This window comes from Panthera uncia (assembly GCF_023721935.1).
Source record: "Panthera uncia isolate 11264 chromosome A3 unlocalized genomic scaffold, Puncia_PCG_1.0 HiC_scaffold_12, whole genome shotgun sequence".
Taxonomy (NCBI): domain Eukaryota; kingdom Metazoa; phylum Chordata; class Mammalia; order Carnivora; family Felidae; genus Panthera; species Panthera uncia.
The window spans coordinates 671,401-687,374 of NW_026057579.1; the positions used below are offsets into that span (position 1 = coordinate 671,401).

A 15,974-nucleotide genomic window follows, 5' to 3' on the forward strand; every position below is an offset into this window, starting at 1 on the left:
AAGAAATGATGGTAATGGCTAATGACTCTCTAGATAATGGCTAATGACTCTCTAGTGCTTACGAGGAATCAGCACTGCCGTGTGCAGTAGCCTGGAATTTAAACAGAAGAGAGATTGATGTTTCTGATTCATCATTTTTTTGTTAAAGCTTATTTATTTATTTTGAGAGAGAGAATGTGTGTGAGCAGGGGAGGAGCAGGGAGAGGGGGGGAGAGAGAGAGAGAGAGAGAGAGAGACAGAGAGACAGAGAATCCCAAGCAGGCTCTGCACTGTCAGCACAGAGCCTGACACAGGGCTCGAACTCATGAACCATGAGATCATGACCTGAGCCAAAACTGAGAATCTGATGCTCAACCCACTGAGCCACCCAGACACCCCCTGATTCATCATTTAAAGAAACCTTGTCTCTGAAGTTCAGATTAGGGCCTGGCCGTTTGTTAACACCTGTTTGAAAGACATTTTAGTGGTCATGTAACAAACAGATGCAAATAATGTGCTGTGTGATCTGTTCCACAGATACAGATGTAAAAGTAATAATCATCTGTCTTGCCTTCAGGAGGCTCAGGATCACCTCAGCCTTTGCTGGGTAGAACAAGTCCATCCAAATGGCAGACCGTCCTCCATGCTAAGGATGTAGAAGTAGTTCTGCTGGGATTTGGGGGTTTTATTGTAATTTCTGCGCTTTTGCTCACCCTCAGTTATCACATCTACTGTGACAGGCCCCCAACAGGTCTGCTGAGATCCTCCCTGCCAATAACCTTTCTGCCATTTCTAATCAGTCTCTTTGTGGTTTACTTTTACAGTTACTGTGTAGTGGCTGAACATACACTCGAGAGCATTATTTTGGTTTTCAACTACTTACAGAATTATTTCTGGGGGGTGTGTGTGTGTTTTCCAAAGCCAAAACTTATAAAATTTACTTCTAATAATATCAGTAGAATTGTTTAAGCCCCTAAAACCCACCATAAAAGCGAACTGTAATACCAGAAGGCCCTCGGGCGAACCCTCTGGATTCCCCACGCCTGTGGCCACTCAGTGCAAGCATTAAAGCAAAGACCATGTTCTGTGCGTTTGTGATTATGGAGCACATGAGCTTGGGCCACAGAGCCAACCTGCTGAAGAGTCTGCCATTGATACCTCCCTGGTTGGTACGAGAGGACATTGTAAAGTGGGGGACAAATGACTCCACCGGTACCCATGTGTCTTGACAGAGGTCCTAAGTACCGGAAGATAGGCTTTGGCCGTAACCAAAAAGCAGCCTAAGCGATCAGGGCGAGTAGAAGTGGTTGTTGTCAAACCTAAGAAGGCTGTGCTGTGGGCTCAGGACTTCCTCTCCTAAGCCACTCCATCCGTTCCCCTGGGCCTCCAACGAGCTGCATGGCGGGAGGGAGAAAGCAGTCCGCAGGGTCAGAAGCTGTGGCTTGGAAGAACTTGTGTGCCTCAGTCTCCGGTACAGATGCAGGTGGTTCCAGGGCACTTCCCTCAAGGACTTGTTAAAGGTCCAGGCTCGAAGTCTCCCAGAAAGATTTTTCCCCCAAGATGTTGCCAAAAGCAACAGAGAACAAACTGCAGAAGAATACATGGGTGACACGTGGCCACCCTAGGGTTTCTCAGGGACCCTGAAAGCAGAGAGCAGGAGTATGGAGATTGTGCCTGAGGCTGTCCTTGAGCAAGTCCTCTGGCAGGTTCCCTTTGGATACCCCTTGGGGACTGAGGAGCGGCCTAATCACTTGCTACTGCTTGCTGTGGCTTCGGATACCCTGCCCTTGCCCTGGATCTCCAGAAATAGCAGAGGCCACTATAAGGGTCTTAGCGTCTGTCTCTCTTATGCACACTGTGATGGCTGTACAGCCTCCAGATGCACCTGGGGAGAGCGGAGGCCCCTTAGGACTGCCTGGCCAGCATAGGCCACTAGCCAAAGGTGCCCAGGATGGTGTTCCAGCCCCGGGCAGAAGCAGCCTTTTGCCAAAAGCTCAGAGGTGTGAACAGTGAGACACTCAGAATAATGTGGGGTGACTGGCACGTGGAGGGAGGGTTTTATTGGCAGCTGGGGGCAGGTGGCTGGAGATGGCAAGAGCAGGCCAGGGTCTTAATGCCCACTGAGCAGGCAGGTTTTGTTCTGCAAGCATTGGGGAGCCACCAGAGCTTTTGATGACACCATCAGTAGCGTGAAGGATGGGCTGGACTGAGGAAGGGTTAAGGTAGGAGGTCAGTTAAGGGTCTCTGTAGAGGTCCAGGGCAGCAATGAGGAGAACAGACTAGGGCAGCGATTTGAGATATGAGTCAGAGTTAGGATGACAGGCCTTGGTTCCTCCATCAGATTTGAAGGTGAGGGAAGGAAAGAAGAAACCAAAACTATCCCCAGGTTTTGTAGAATAGTCATGGTGACCATATTCATGGTCTACATTGGTTGTCTGGTATATTAGGGTTCTCCAGAGAAACAGAACCAATAAGGTGTGTGTGTGTGTGTGTGTGTGTGTGTGTGTGTGTGGACACATGATTATGGAGGCGGGTGAGTCAACAAGCTGGAGAACCAGGAGAGCCAGCGCTGTTGTTTCCATGCAAAGGCTGACAGACTCAAGCCCCCAGAAGAGCTGTTGTTTCATTCTGAGTCCAAAGTCAGGAAGAAAGCCTGTGTCCCACTCCAAAGGTCATCCGGCAGGAAGGATTTTTCTCACTGGCCTTTTTGTTCTATTTAGGCCTTCAACTGATTGGATAGGGCCCACCTAATTGAGGGAAGGCAATCTGCTCTACTCAGATCTACCAATTCAAATGTTAATCTCATCCCCAAACACCCAGAATAATAATGTTGAGCAAATATTTGGGAACCCAATGCCCTAGGCAAGTTGACACTTAAAATTAACCATCACATCCAATATAATTGTTAAAAGTGTTCCCTTTCACTTGCAAAAGAATGCTGCTATGTAGGATATTAGGAAACTGGAGCGGTGCTGGGTTTTGATGAGTATGTGTGGGATGGGGCTGCCTGTGGCAAGATGTAGAGGAGGCAGCTGGAAATGAGGGGCAAGGGGTTCAGGAGAAACATTGAGGGTAACTACAGAGATGAGAGTGATCACCATGTGGCTGCTGACCAGCCTGGGGGGTGGGCGAGAGAACATCAGTGGTAGGAAGGGAAGTATAAAAACTAGCAGAAAGGGGGGAGGGCAGAATGTAAGGGTTTGTGAGGGAAGACACCTGAGACACGACATTGGATTTGGTTAAGAGGCCAGCGGCAACCTTAACAACAGCAGTGTCAATGTTACGAAAGCCAGATTGCACTGGGCCAAGGAGTCAGAAGGAGTGGAAGGGACAAGAGTTCAGTGTCTTTGGTTTTTATAAGAAGACTATAGGGAAGAAGAGAGGTAGCAGCAGCAGGGACCCACCCAACTGTGGGACTGACCAACTGCACTGGTCTTCTTTCTTTGGAAGGAAAAACGGAAATCAAGGAGGAAGAAATTAATGACTTTGAGTCATGACTCAAACCATGACTTTGAGTTTAATTCAGTATTGTGTTTGAGTGACTCTGAATGAGTATGCCTGACCCCAAGGAATTGATAAGTAGTGTGGGACGTTTAAGAATACAGAAGAGAAGGGGCACCTGGGTGGCTCAGTTGGTTAAGTGTCCGACTTCAACTCATGTTGTGATCTCACGGCTCATGGGTTCGAGCCCTGAGTCGGGCTGTGCTTTGGTGGCAGAGAGCCTGCTTGGGAATCTCTCTTTCTCCCTCCCGCCCCCCCCCCCCCCCCGCCTTTGCCCCTTCCCCACTTGTGTGCTCGCTCGCTCTCTCTCTCTCAAAATAAATAAATAAACAAACATAAAAAAAAATAAAAGAATGCAACAGAGAAAACCAAGGTGAATCAAATAGAGAATTTGGCCAATTAACTGAGGGGGAAAAAAGCATTTGGATGAACCACACTTACCCAGTCTGGCTCTGTGTGCATGATGGGTCTTTGGACCTAGAGATGATATTGTCACCCAGTTCGGTGTTTGCCTTTCAGAGCCAGCATATGGGAACCAGAGCCTCAGGAAGGAAGTGGCAGGGATATGGAAGCTTGGGGTCATCAGACGCAGGCCCTGAACAAGGCCTGACCATCTCCCAGCCCAGCTCCCCAAACAGCTGTGAGAGAGTCAAGTTCTGTAACCAGCCTCATGCACCGGCTGTGCCTAGAGTTGGTGTGCTCCCAGGTCACTTGGGAAATGACATGAGATTCGAGAAATGCTTTAGGGCTTCTGTGCTCTGAAATGTACCCCCTTCCCCAATCCAACTAGCCTAGCCTGGATATTTGAAATTCCATAAAGACCAAGCCCTCAATTTGGTTGGAGAGATTGGGGAATGTGACCCAGCCCCTCTCCCAACCCAGAAATGAGGCATGTAATGTGCTGACGCCATTAGGAATGTTCAAGGAATATGGTGAATTTGCCCAGTAATATCAGCAGGATTCACGGTTGCAGGCATTTCCCATCTAACCGCCCAAGCAAGGGCCGCTCTCAGGTTTTGGATACTCCGTATTTACCAGAAACTTCCTCTTGGAGCATTATCCATATGATCGTTCTTCTGTAATAAAGATACTATTCTGGGCAAGGATTTAGGCAGGGGTGAGACCTAGGTACCTGGCATACAGGAGCACTAAAAAGGTTGGTGGATGCTTGCTCTGGAGGAGAAGGAGAGTGGACAAGGGACAGGACCACAGATCCATGGATGCCATCTTTGGAAGAGAAGCCCAGGGTGTAGAACTGCAGAAAGTTATGCAGGGTGGGGGCGGTAGGAGGAGGTGTTGTTAGCAACTGGAGAAAAGCTCACAATAGCATCACCTGGAGAGCTTTAAAAACAAACAAAGGGATGCTTAGGCCCTACAAGAACAGTTAGACCATAATGGGGATGAGGGATAGGAATTCATTTTTGGGTGTTTTTTTTTTTTTAATGTTTATTTTTGAGAAAGAGAGAGAGAGAGAGAGGGACCGATCACGAGTGGGGGGCAGGGTGGGCAGAGAGAGGAAAACACAGAATCTGAAGCAGGCTTCAGGCTCTGGACTGTCAGCACGGATGCCGATGCAGCGCTCGAACTCACAAACTGTATGATTGTGACCTGAGCTGAAGTCGATGCTTAACTGACTGAGCCACCCAGGAGCCCCAGGAATCCGTTTTTTAGAGCTCCTCCAGGCAACTCTGATGCCCAGTGAGGTCCGAGCTCTCTAGCACATTGGCTTATCTCTACAGCTCTTCCCCTCTGAGGAGAATGGCACTCCAATCTTCCCCTTTGGGGGCTCCCTTCTGTGTTCAGGGAAGGGAAAGAGCAAAAGGAGAGCACCGAAGTGCAGGGCCAGCAGAGCGGACCCTTCCTCAACTGAGGACGGACGGGCCTGTGCAGCTGGCGGTCACAGCACCGCGGGCCCAGCAAGCACATCTTGTCCTGGGAGCAGTGGAGATTCCTAAGTGGCTGAGATCACCCTTTTTCAGGCCCGAATGGGGATGGTTAGAAAGAATTGTCCGGGGCAGGATACTACTGTTCAAGGGGAAATAGCACGTGCAAGTTCAGAAATGTGAGACTGGAGGTTTGGATATAGATTCTACTGCTGTTGTTTTTTCGGATTGGTTTTGTAGGTCTTTAAAACGTCTAAGCAAAATGATTTTCATTGCATGCATTCGTTGTCACATTTAAAATTTTTTTTTTAACGTTTTATTTATTTTTGAGACAGAGAGAGACAGAGCATGAACGGGGGAGGGGCAGAGAGAGAGGGAGACACAGAATCGGAAGCAGGCTCCAGGCTCTGAGCCATCAGCCCAGAGCCCGACGCGGGGCTCGAACTCACGGACCGCGAGATCGTGACCTGAGCTGAAGTCGGACACTTAACCGACTGAGCCACCCAGGCGCCCCCTCGTTGTCACATTTTAAAAGCAGCGCACGTTTAGTCAAAAGAAGAAAAGAAAAATCACCCATAATTTTGTCATCCAGAGAAGTTCAGTTCACCTTTTAGAGTGATCTCTCTTCAAATCTCTCTCATCAAAAAATATACAAAGATGCATATTTTTTAAAAGTAGAATCAACACGTGTTTTGTATACTGCTCTTTCACTTAACAGGCTATAGTAAACACCTTTCTTTGTCTGTAAATGCTCGCCTACTTCATAAATTCCGATAGCATAATTGCAGCATAATGTACTTAATATCTTTCGGCTATTATAAACAACACTTCAGCGAACTTTCTTACAGTTACATTTTGCTCACATCCTTAATTATTTCCTTAAGATACATTCCTGCGGGTGGTAGACCTTCGGAAGACTTGGTACATATCTCCAAATTGCACAAGAAAGGTTTACTAATTTACTCTCCCACCAACAAGGTATGAAAAGTGCCCATGGTAATTAAAAAGGAGGAAAGCCTCTGCCAATTTGACCGACTAAATATTTAACTCATTACTGAGTTCATAACATCTTAATCTCAAATTCTCAAAATCTCAAGAGGATCTTTTCTGTCAATCCCCCTAGGTTTCTGTCAACCCCCCTGGGTTTTCTAAGGCCGTTCCCTGATGTGGTTTTCAATTTGACATGGTTTTGTTGTTGTTGTTGTTTTGTTTTGTTTTTTGGGTTTTTTTGGGGGGGGTGCAGGTGAGGGAGGGACAGAGAGAGAGAGAGAGAGGAGAGAAGTGGGGGCTCAAGATCACAGGATCAATATGGCATGTATCCTTATCCAGAGCCTTTGTTCCCCCTAGTCATTGGCCTAGCCTGCTTCCTGTGTTTGCATGGGAACCACCAGGGGGCAGTGTGGAACTGTGACCACACTCCATAGTGAAATCTTGATTAATACAATCATTCCTTTGTTGTGTGTTATATTACTTCTGCTGGTTGGCATTCATAATGTTGATTTACTAAGAGAAATATTTTATCCCATTCCAATTATTTTTATATTTTCCCCTGTAGTTTATATGTTGGTTGCAAAAAATAACCTGATCTGGTGTGCCTGGGTGGCTTAGTCGGTTGAGTGTCTAACTCTTGATTTCAGCTCAGGTCATGATCTCACGGTTTGTGATTCTCTCTCTCCTCTCTCTCTGCCCCTCCCCTGCTTGCCGGCATGCGCACACATGCTCGCTGTCTCTCTCTCTCTCTCTCTCAAAAATAAATAAATAAACTTTAAAAAATAACAATAACCTGATCCATACAAGCCCCAAGCTAAACTAATTACAGCTCTGCCAGTAGCCTGAGTGCCCATATGTGACAAATGCCAGGATGGGCTGGAGGAGTGTTGCACTTACGTTCTCCTCCAACACTAGTATAAACGAAAGTGCTAACAAGATGACAGGGCTTGGGCGGGTTACTTAAATTCTCAATACCTTAATCTCTTCATCGGTTAAGTAGGGAAAATAATAGCATCAGCCTATGAGGCTGAGAGGGTTAAACGAAATAACACATGGAAATAGCTTGGTACAGTGCCTGGCACAAGATAACTAATCAGTAAATATTATCTTTAAAGAAATCTGTTTGCTCTTCTACACAGTTTGCTGTCCTTGGCTCTTGCACTTACTTATCTGATTACCTGAAATGATACTAATATCAAACAATATGATTTCACCGAGCAACACAATTCCATTGCCATGGCCCCCACTACAGAAGACCTAAGATGCATCAAGTTATATTTTATAATCAACATGTACACTATAGGGGAAAATACAAAAACAGTTGGAAGCAGATTTGATATCAGCGAATGTTTGATTTCATCAGTCTTACTGTATGAAGTAAATGGAATCTTGATTAGCTAATAGATTCCCATTGGCAGTGGACAGTCAGACCCATTCACTCTGTCCATAGTCTTCCCAAAAGGCTGTGGCTACCACTGCTCTCACCCTGGGCCACCAAGATTAGGGTCTCTGGCAACAACCCCAGGAGCATGGCCACTGATGGTCTTTGGCTTTTGAATATATTTCTCCCCTGGAACTGGCTGGGAAGCAACACTTGGAGGGAGAGACACTTGAGTCCCTAATTAACTCTAAAACACGCTGCAGTAGTTACCAGGCACCTCTCACAAATGATGTACTGTGCCACGGGCCATGGTGATCCAAGGGACAAATGAATTCTGGTTCCTGTGCCCAAGAAGCTTAGGAGGAGGTAACACAGGATCCAAGAGTCTGGCTATGGGGCAGCAGAGTATGTGAATGACTGGGAGGAGGGACTGAGCCAAGGCAAGGAGTGGTCAGGAAGCCATTGCAAAGGCAGTGGTGTTAGAAATGGACAAAATCCTGTGTCAGCCAATGGACAGGACTTAGTGACTGGCTAGCCAGCAAATAGTGAGGCAGAGGCAGGAGGGAAAGATTTCTAAGGTCTTGACTTGGGAGTGCACTAGCACTCTGAGTGGGTCTGAGTGAGAAGCATTTGGGAAGAAGATAGTGATGCGTCTTGGCACATGGTGACATTTCGATCTGCGTGCAGAACCTCTTCTGGTTCCTAGGGATATGGGGATATCCTCACCCATAATTTGCGCTAGCCTCCACACGGCCGTAAACACGTGATTCTATAACAGTGTCCTTGAATGGCGCCCATACGCCACATGGCATCTATGTTATTTACCTAATGTTTTTCTTTGAGTTGACTCACTTTTTCCCCACTTTTTAAAAATGGAGCTTCAATTGGGGCACCTGAGTGGCTCAGCCAGTTAAGCAGCGGACTCCCAATTTCGGCTCAGGTAGTGACCTCACAGTTCGTGGGATCCAGCCCCACTACTAGTGCAGAGCCTGCTTCTGATCCTCTCTCTGCCTCTCTCTGTCCCTCCCTGGCTCGCGCTCACTCTGTCGCAAAATAAAGATATAAACTTTAAAAAAATGAAGAATGGAGCTTCATTTAAAGCAAGAGTGTTCAAGACATGGGTTTTCCTTTTTTATATATAAAATACGTATGTATTTTAATGCCTGTTAGAACGAATAGTTTAAATACTGAAACAAAAATGGGTATCATTTAATAGAATTGAAATGGGAACTGGGAAAGAGGTGCCAGACCCTCTCGGGAAGTGAGGAGGAAGAGGAGGAGGAGACGTGTGAGTTTGGTGCCATGGTAAGATGTTTAAAGTATATATATACAGTCTACTCATAATAAATGTTCATTTCTTACAGCCCTTCCACTATCCTATCCTAATTTCGGTGCCCTCACTTCAGTACAAATGCAGAGTCATTTTGTAATGCCCTATAAGTGACCAACCCACTTGTGTCCACCTACTGCGCGCACACCAGGATGGGACGCAGGAATCTATACTTCAGGCTCCTTTATTAGGAGTGATGGTCCTGTGTGGAGATGGCCGGCATGGCCTTATTCTTAGCATCCTCTCTCGCCAGTAGGGTCAGAGAGCTCTCCCAGAACTGCACACCTATTGAGGGCCCTCCCCAGACATGTCCCACTTCCTGGTGCCCGGGAGTTGTTGACTTTGGCCAGCCGCCGGCTGCAGGAGTGCTGGAGAAGGCTTCTGGAGAGAGGCCCTTGCAGCTCCGTGCGCTGAGAGGCGGCTCCAGGCCGCCTGGCTGTTCTTTTGTGTTGTGTGTTTTACTGGCCTACGATAAGCACTTCCTGTGCCCCATTGATTATACACAGATCCTGCTTCCTTTCTCCTCAATACCTGGGATGCTTTCCAGCTTCTCCTCCCACAGGGGAAAATCCATAAACTTCAGAATTCCCAGGCCTGCTCTTTGGTCAATGGGCTTCATGCAAGTCATCACTCTTTTTGCTATCCAGTCACATTCTTTGTGGTTCCTCCACCTCTGTCTGGAAACTTGAGTTCCTCAATGTGCCAGCCTGGAGACAAATGTTCCTGAGGCCTGGCCTTCCCCCACTCCCCCACCCCCCCGGCCCCCATCTTACTAGCCAAGATATCTACATCGACCTTCAGGCTTAAATCAGACAGAATAAATAGACTGCACCTCCCAGATCAACTTGAATCAATTGTTAGTGGCTGCCTGGTGTACTGGGTTGAACGTTCTGAGGTCTTCACATACACAGGGAAGAACACCATGATCTATTAGCAGTGTCCACCATGGGCACAAGAGGGGGTTGTAGCGGCATTCATGATCTGTATTTGCTACCCTAAGATTCCAAGGTGAGACTGAAGCTTCTAGGTGACCAGAAACATGCTCTTGCACCTTTGGGTCATACCGTAACAGTCCGAAGCTCTGTATTCTAGTGCCAACTGGACATCAATGAGTTCATGACCATGGGAAATCCTAAATCCAGGAGCTTCCGGCAGGCTCGTCTCCCCCGCTTTTAAAATGAAGATGATGGGGGCGCCTGGATAGCTCAGCTGGTTAAGCATCTGACTTCAGCTCAGGCCATAATCTCCCGGTCTGTGGGTTCGAGCCCCACGTCGGGCTCTGTGCTGACAGCTCAGAGCCTGGAGCCTGCTTCAGATTCTGTGTCTCCTTCTCTCTCTCTGCCCCTCCCCCACTCATGCTCTGTCTCTCAAAAATGAATAAACGTCAAAAAAATTAAACATAAATAGATAAAATGAGGATGATAATACTGGCCTTATCTATCTATATCTAACAGTCATTAAGATGAAATGAGGTAATTAATATAAAATGCTTTAAGAAGTATGGGGCGCCTGGGTGGCTCAGTCAATTAAGCATCTGACTCTCGATCTCGGTTCAGGTCGTGATCTCACGATTTGTGAGTTTAAGCTCCGCGTCGGGCTCTGGGCTGACAGCTCAGAGCCTGCTTGAAATTCTCTCTCTCTCACTGTCTCAAGAAATAAATAAATAAACTTTTTAAAAAATGCTTTAAGAAGTAAAATAGCTACAGAAGTGTATCTTGCCTGTGTGACCCAGCTCTTGTGCCACCTCCTGGATGAAGTCTTCCAGTCTTTCCATGAGAATCCTGCTCACCGTAACCCCTCTCTTCTGTGAACCTGTCATTTGCTGACTTACATTCTAGTTATTTAAGCACTCAAAAAAAACCTCCCCCATGGCACCTCACGCACCTGAACAGCCACCGTGTGTAGAAGGTGCCCATGTGACATTTATGGAGTGCTCTGTACAGACTTGCCATTGCCTCTCGACCAGTTCTATCAGGAGACAGTTCTGTAAGAATGGGAAGCCACGTGCCATCTTGAAATAGCTTAGTTTTTATATTTTACAAAGATATTTGTAGGGACAAGTGATGGGTGGACTGGGAGAGATAGGGAGGGAGACAGAAGCAGTGGTGCCACTATGGAGGAGGATTTGGGACACCTTCATCTCCATCCAACACCCTGTTCTTTGATGTAGACACCAGATGTTTTGTCCGTGTGAGACAAAGTGACCCGCACCACCACCCCCTTCAGACCGGCTTGCAGCCTCCTAGATAGAGTCTGGAGCAGAACTGAACCAGAGCCAGGAGATCAGAAGCAGACAGAAGGCTGCTGCAGCAGCCCCGCCGTGAAATAAGGAGGACCTGAATCCCTAGAATCTAGAAAGAGGCCTCGAATCCATGGAACTTATTGGCCAACAGGAGGCGGGGAAAGCAAAGACGTGAAGGCGGATTCTGAGATTTCCCGCTGGAAAAACTGAAGGCATGGACTGGACAAAGAAAATTAATTTGGGATTAATTTTAATAGCTTTGCTTATTCTTGTTATGATATAGGACACGGTCATTGTAAAGATTTCTAATGAATAAGAAAAGCACCAAGAAAAAAGGAAATTTGCCTGAGTGCTGAAACCCAGTGGTGACATTGTGGTGACTGTCCTTACAGGTTCTTTAATTGGCTTTTTCTCCCTGAACAGTTTGTCCAAGACATTTATTCAGGGCAATGCTGGTAAATCAACCAGAGGGTACGAGGAGCCTGAAACCATAGGAGACCGGGGGGGGGGGGGGGGGTCCGTGCAGGAAACGTGTTTCCCCAGAGCTTCCAAATATGATGAGGCCTGAAGGACACCCACGGGATTTGGTAGGTACTAGGCCACTTCCCTTTCTCGGGTCCTCAGTGTCCTTGCAGGGACAGAGACAGGAGAGTTGCTGGAACAGAAGCCAGACTGGAAAGGGAGGAGGGAAAGTGTAGCCGTGCACCGGCCCCTGTGCTTACCCAGCTCGGAGCAGCAGTGGCTTCCTGGGCTCTCCTCTTCCCCTCCCACAGTCATCCACCCCATGAGCTGTGTCCTCGGCTCCTGTCAGTCAGATCTGCCCTTTCTTCCCCCTGAGTGAAGGTCACGTGCACTGAAGGTTGCACAGAGCTTTGTAACTCGTGAGAAGCCACAGAGACCCCTCTCCTGCACAGCTCACCCAGCCTTCCATTATACCTGCAGATGCCATACCCATTCCATCCCTCCCCGCCACCTCGTACCCCCGCCTCATAAGCCTGCTTCCTCTTGTCTACGCACATCTCGTCTAGCCCTCAAATCGCTACCTACACATGTGGCAGTTCCCAGCCTCACTTGCAGCAAGAGAAATGCAAATTGGAAATAAGGAGCTACTTACTGTTTTCCACCTGTCCGTTTGGTGTCGATCAGTTAAGTTTGAGGACACTGGGCAAGGGTCTAAGCTCTCTTCTATGTTACTGGTGGCAGTGTAGACAGAGAAGTTCGATAATACTTCTCAAAACCTAAATGGACGTACCTTTGACCTAGCAGTTCCCCTCCCAGCTGGAAACGTATCCTGCAGCTGTTTTCATACGTGAGCGTAATGATGAGTGTTCGAGGATGTTCATTGCAGCAAAAGACCAGGAGGCACTTACATGTCTGTGAATATGGACTGTGTATTAGAGTATGGCCTTTCTGTACAGTGGATACCATGGAGCCATTACACGGAATTGAATCGGCTCTAATATGTTGCTACATGATCAAGATGGGGGTGCATATGTGCAGGCCAGAGAACAGGGCACAAAGCTGTGCCACGGCAGAGGTTCTCTCGGCCGAATCCGAGCCCACGGTGGGGGCCAGGACAGATGATCTTACGCGGAGGGAGGGGAGTGCTGCCATCATGCACCAGACAGGGCCATGACAAGACCCGAGGCAGAAGGGAGAGGAGGAGGGGTCAGGCAGGGTTCGATGCAGGGAAAGGAGGGCCAGGCGTCCAAGGTCAGTTCCTACAAAGAAGCTTCTCTGTGTGGGTACACTGTCAGGCACCGAGCACGGAAGCTGCCCGGGCCCAGCAAACCCCAAGATCACAGCCAATGTGAGAGGCCACAGAGACTGAGGAGGCCTATAGCTCTAGGCTTCAGAAATGATGACCCAAAAGCAGTTTGTTTCACTTTGACTGGTTTTTTTGAATGCCCAGTGCTCTGGGGACAGATGTTCCCTGCTCCTTCTAAAAGGAGCATGCAGCTGCCAGAAAGATCTGCCTGGCTAAGTGTCCGACTCTGCATCAAGACCTTGGGCCCACTTCAGCCGAGGGCCACATGTATGAGAGCCTTCCAGCCGTCTGTGGGCAGAACCAGAAGCCCCCGTCAGCCAGGGCCTCTCAGCACCTGTCCGCAGGCAGTGGGTGATAGAGCCTGCTGCTACCTAGGGAGCCATTAGCTTCTCTTCCCATCCCTGCCATCAGGGACTCACCATGGTATCTTGACATCAGCCATAGTGGGAATATTTACACTTGTGGGTGGATCCCAGCAAATGCTACAAAGCTAGGTTTGTGTTTGTGTTTTTGTTTTTGCTTAGAGAGCTGGCTGTCACACATTTACTAACACACCACTGAGCAGGACCTCTCTGCGTGAAGCACCATGAGAGGAGTGAATGGTCCAACTCTATGTTACTTAGCTCTTCCTTGACCCTGGGTAAAATGCAGGTAATAGTCTCGTTGAACAAAAGGAAATTTAAGTTCTGGGGACTAAACACCTGTTTCCTAAGAGCTCTCCACGTGCTCAGCCCTTTGGTTAGTCCTTTCACAAGTGACTGCTGCACTAAATTAAAAAGAATTCTGCCAGATGGTAGGTGCTATTATTCCCATGTCACAGGTGAGAAACCAGAGGTTCTGAAGGGTGAGGTCGCTTCCTCAGGTACACAGCTTGTAAATGGGGACCAGCGAGGACTCCTGAGTCTATTTATTGAGTACCTCAACGCAGTCTCCACTCCCAGGAACCCACTGTGTTTTAATCAGACATTTCATTTTTTTTCTTCCAGATGGAAGGCCATCTGGTCCAGGTCCCTGCCTTCAGGCCAGTAAAATACTCCCATTTTAAAGGTGAAATGATCGAGTCCAGAGAGGTTAGAACAAGCCTGGGACTCTGGTCTCTACTTTCCATGCTGTATGCTTCCAACGCTGGGAATTGGCCTCTGCAGGGAGCCAGTTTTCATTTTTTATTTTTTTAGAAATATTTGTAAGTTTGTTTATTTTTGAGAGACAGAAAGAGACTGAGCACCAGCAGGGCAGGGGCAGAGAGAGAGAGAGGGAAACACAGAATCCAAGAAGCAGGCTCCAGGCTCTGAGCTGTCAGCACAGAGCCCGATATGGGGCTCAAACCCACAAACGGTGATATCATGACCTGGGCCAAAGTCAGACACCCAACCAACTGAGCCACCCAGGTGCCCCTGTTTTTAAAAACCAACCTTTGGTCAAGTCTGGTATGCAGAATTGCCAGATTCTCTGAGTTGGAAGAGGAAGAGAATGGTTTAAGGCCATCCGGGAAAGAAAGGGGATTCTTTGAGGGTATGGGCAGGGAATAGGTGTTTATGGGAAAACTGAAACCCATCCAACCCACTCTTGAGTTTACTCTTCAGTCATGAAATATTTTTAGAGCCCCCTCCACTGCCAGTACACAGGAGGGGCTCCAAAAATATTTGCTGACCTAAATGCTGTGACAGGTGCCTCAAGAAAAAAGTCATTTCATTGGTTTAAAACATTGCAAAAATGTGGTTCTAAATAACTTTTCCAAGGAAAATTATGTGTGTTGTATTACATGAAAAAAGGAGCTTGTATTAAGACATTTGGATTTATTTGTAACAACTCACCTATTAACAGAAACTTAAGAAGGAACCCCACCTTCTGCCCATGAGTAAAACAAAATCGTGATTGTGTTTGGGATTTAGTGCCATCCACAGAACGAAGCAAATGCAGAAACTACTCATCTTGAGAAAAGAAAATAAGGGAGAGGAGTGTAAACTTTGCTTTTTATACTTTCACTCTTGGAACTTTGTCTAATCCATCATGTTTGGAAACCAGTTCTCCTAAATACTTTCATTTTATCTTGTTCAGTGATTTCCTGAAATGAAACATTTGTTCTTAGTTGGGAGAGCGGTTCTGTCTCCCCACTAATGAGCCCATTGCTCAATGTTGGTAGACTTTCAAATTGAGATCAACTTATGTCCATTCTGACAGAAGACAGAGGATCTTAAACAGGCCTCCAGGAACTGGCAGGGTTGGGTATCAGAGCCTCCAAGCTGCGTTTACAGATTCTTGGCAATAGTAGGCCAATTAACGTAAGAACCAATCACTCAAGAGTGAAAAGAAACTCCGTTAAATGCGTTCCACATCTCCAAAGGATTCAGGAAGAGGCTGGACAACCCAGTGTTACAGATGTGGAAACTAGGGCTTAGGAGTTTGATAAGCGCTTAAGCTCAAAGTGAGACAGGGTCTGGAAGCATGAATGCTGGCTTCTGGGCGAGGAACTGGGGATGTGGATGTGACCCTTGAGGAGCTTACAGTCCAAGAGACAGACAGAATTTGCAAGTGGATAACAGCCACACAGCATGACGAGTGCCATGGGAACGCCAAGCTGTCACAGAGGTGAGAGTGACTGGCTCCTGTGGGGAGCTGCAGAAGGCTTGTCTGGGAAGGTGACCTTGGGAGAGGGTTTTGAAGAAGAGGTTAGAGATTCCTGCTGGTAAAGGATACTCCAGGCTGTGGAGCAGCTGATCAAATGGCACAGGATATTGTAGGAACTTGAGTGCAGTTGGCGTCGGTGGGTGATGGAGGAGCAGGGGAGCCCTGAGGGATGAAGGCTGGAAAGATAGGTTGGCACCGGATTGCTGAGAACTTTGGGGGGCCCAGCAACCAACTAGGAAAGGATTTTTTAAGCAAGGAAGATATCTGATGAG

General features: G+C 47.5%; 1 protein-coding gene across 3 annotated transcripts in view; it reads left to right on the forward strand.

Annotated features, from left to right (window-relative positions):
* Positions 1-15,974, forward strand: part of TCF7L1 (transcription factor 7 like 1) — a 60,812-nt gene that overhangs the window by 18,017 nt on the left and 26,821 nt on the right. The window contains exon 1 of one of the 3 annotated variants that reach the window (XM_049652048.1): positions 14,910-15,663. The exons of the other annotated variants lie outside the window; for them this stretch is intronic. The gene's annotated coding sequence lies outside the window, so the exon portion shown is untranslated. Of the gene's footprint in view, positions 1-14,909; positions 15,664-15,974 lie in introns of those variants that run through there. 3 annotated transcript variants of the gene reach the window in all.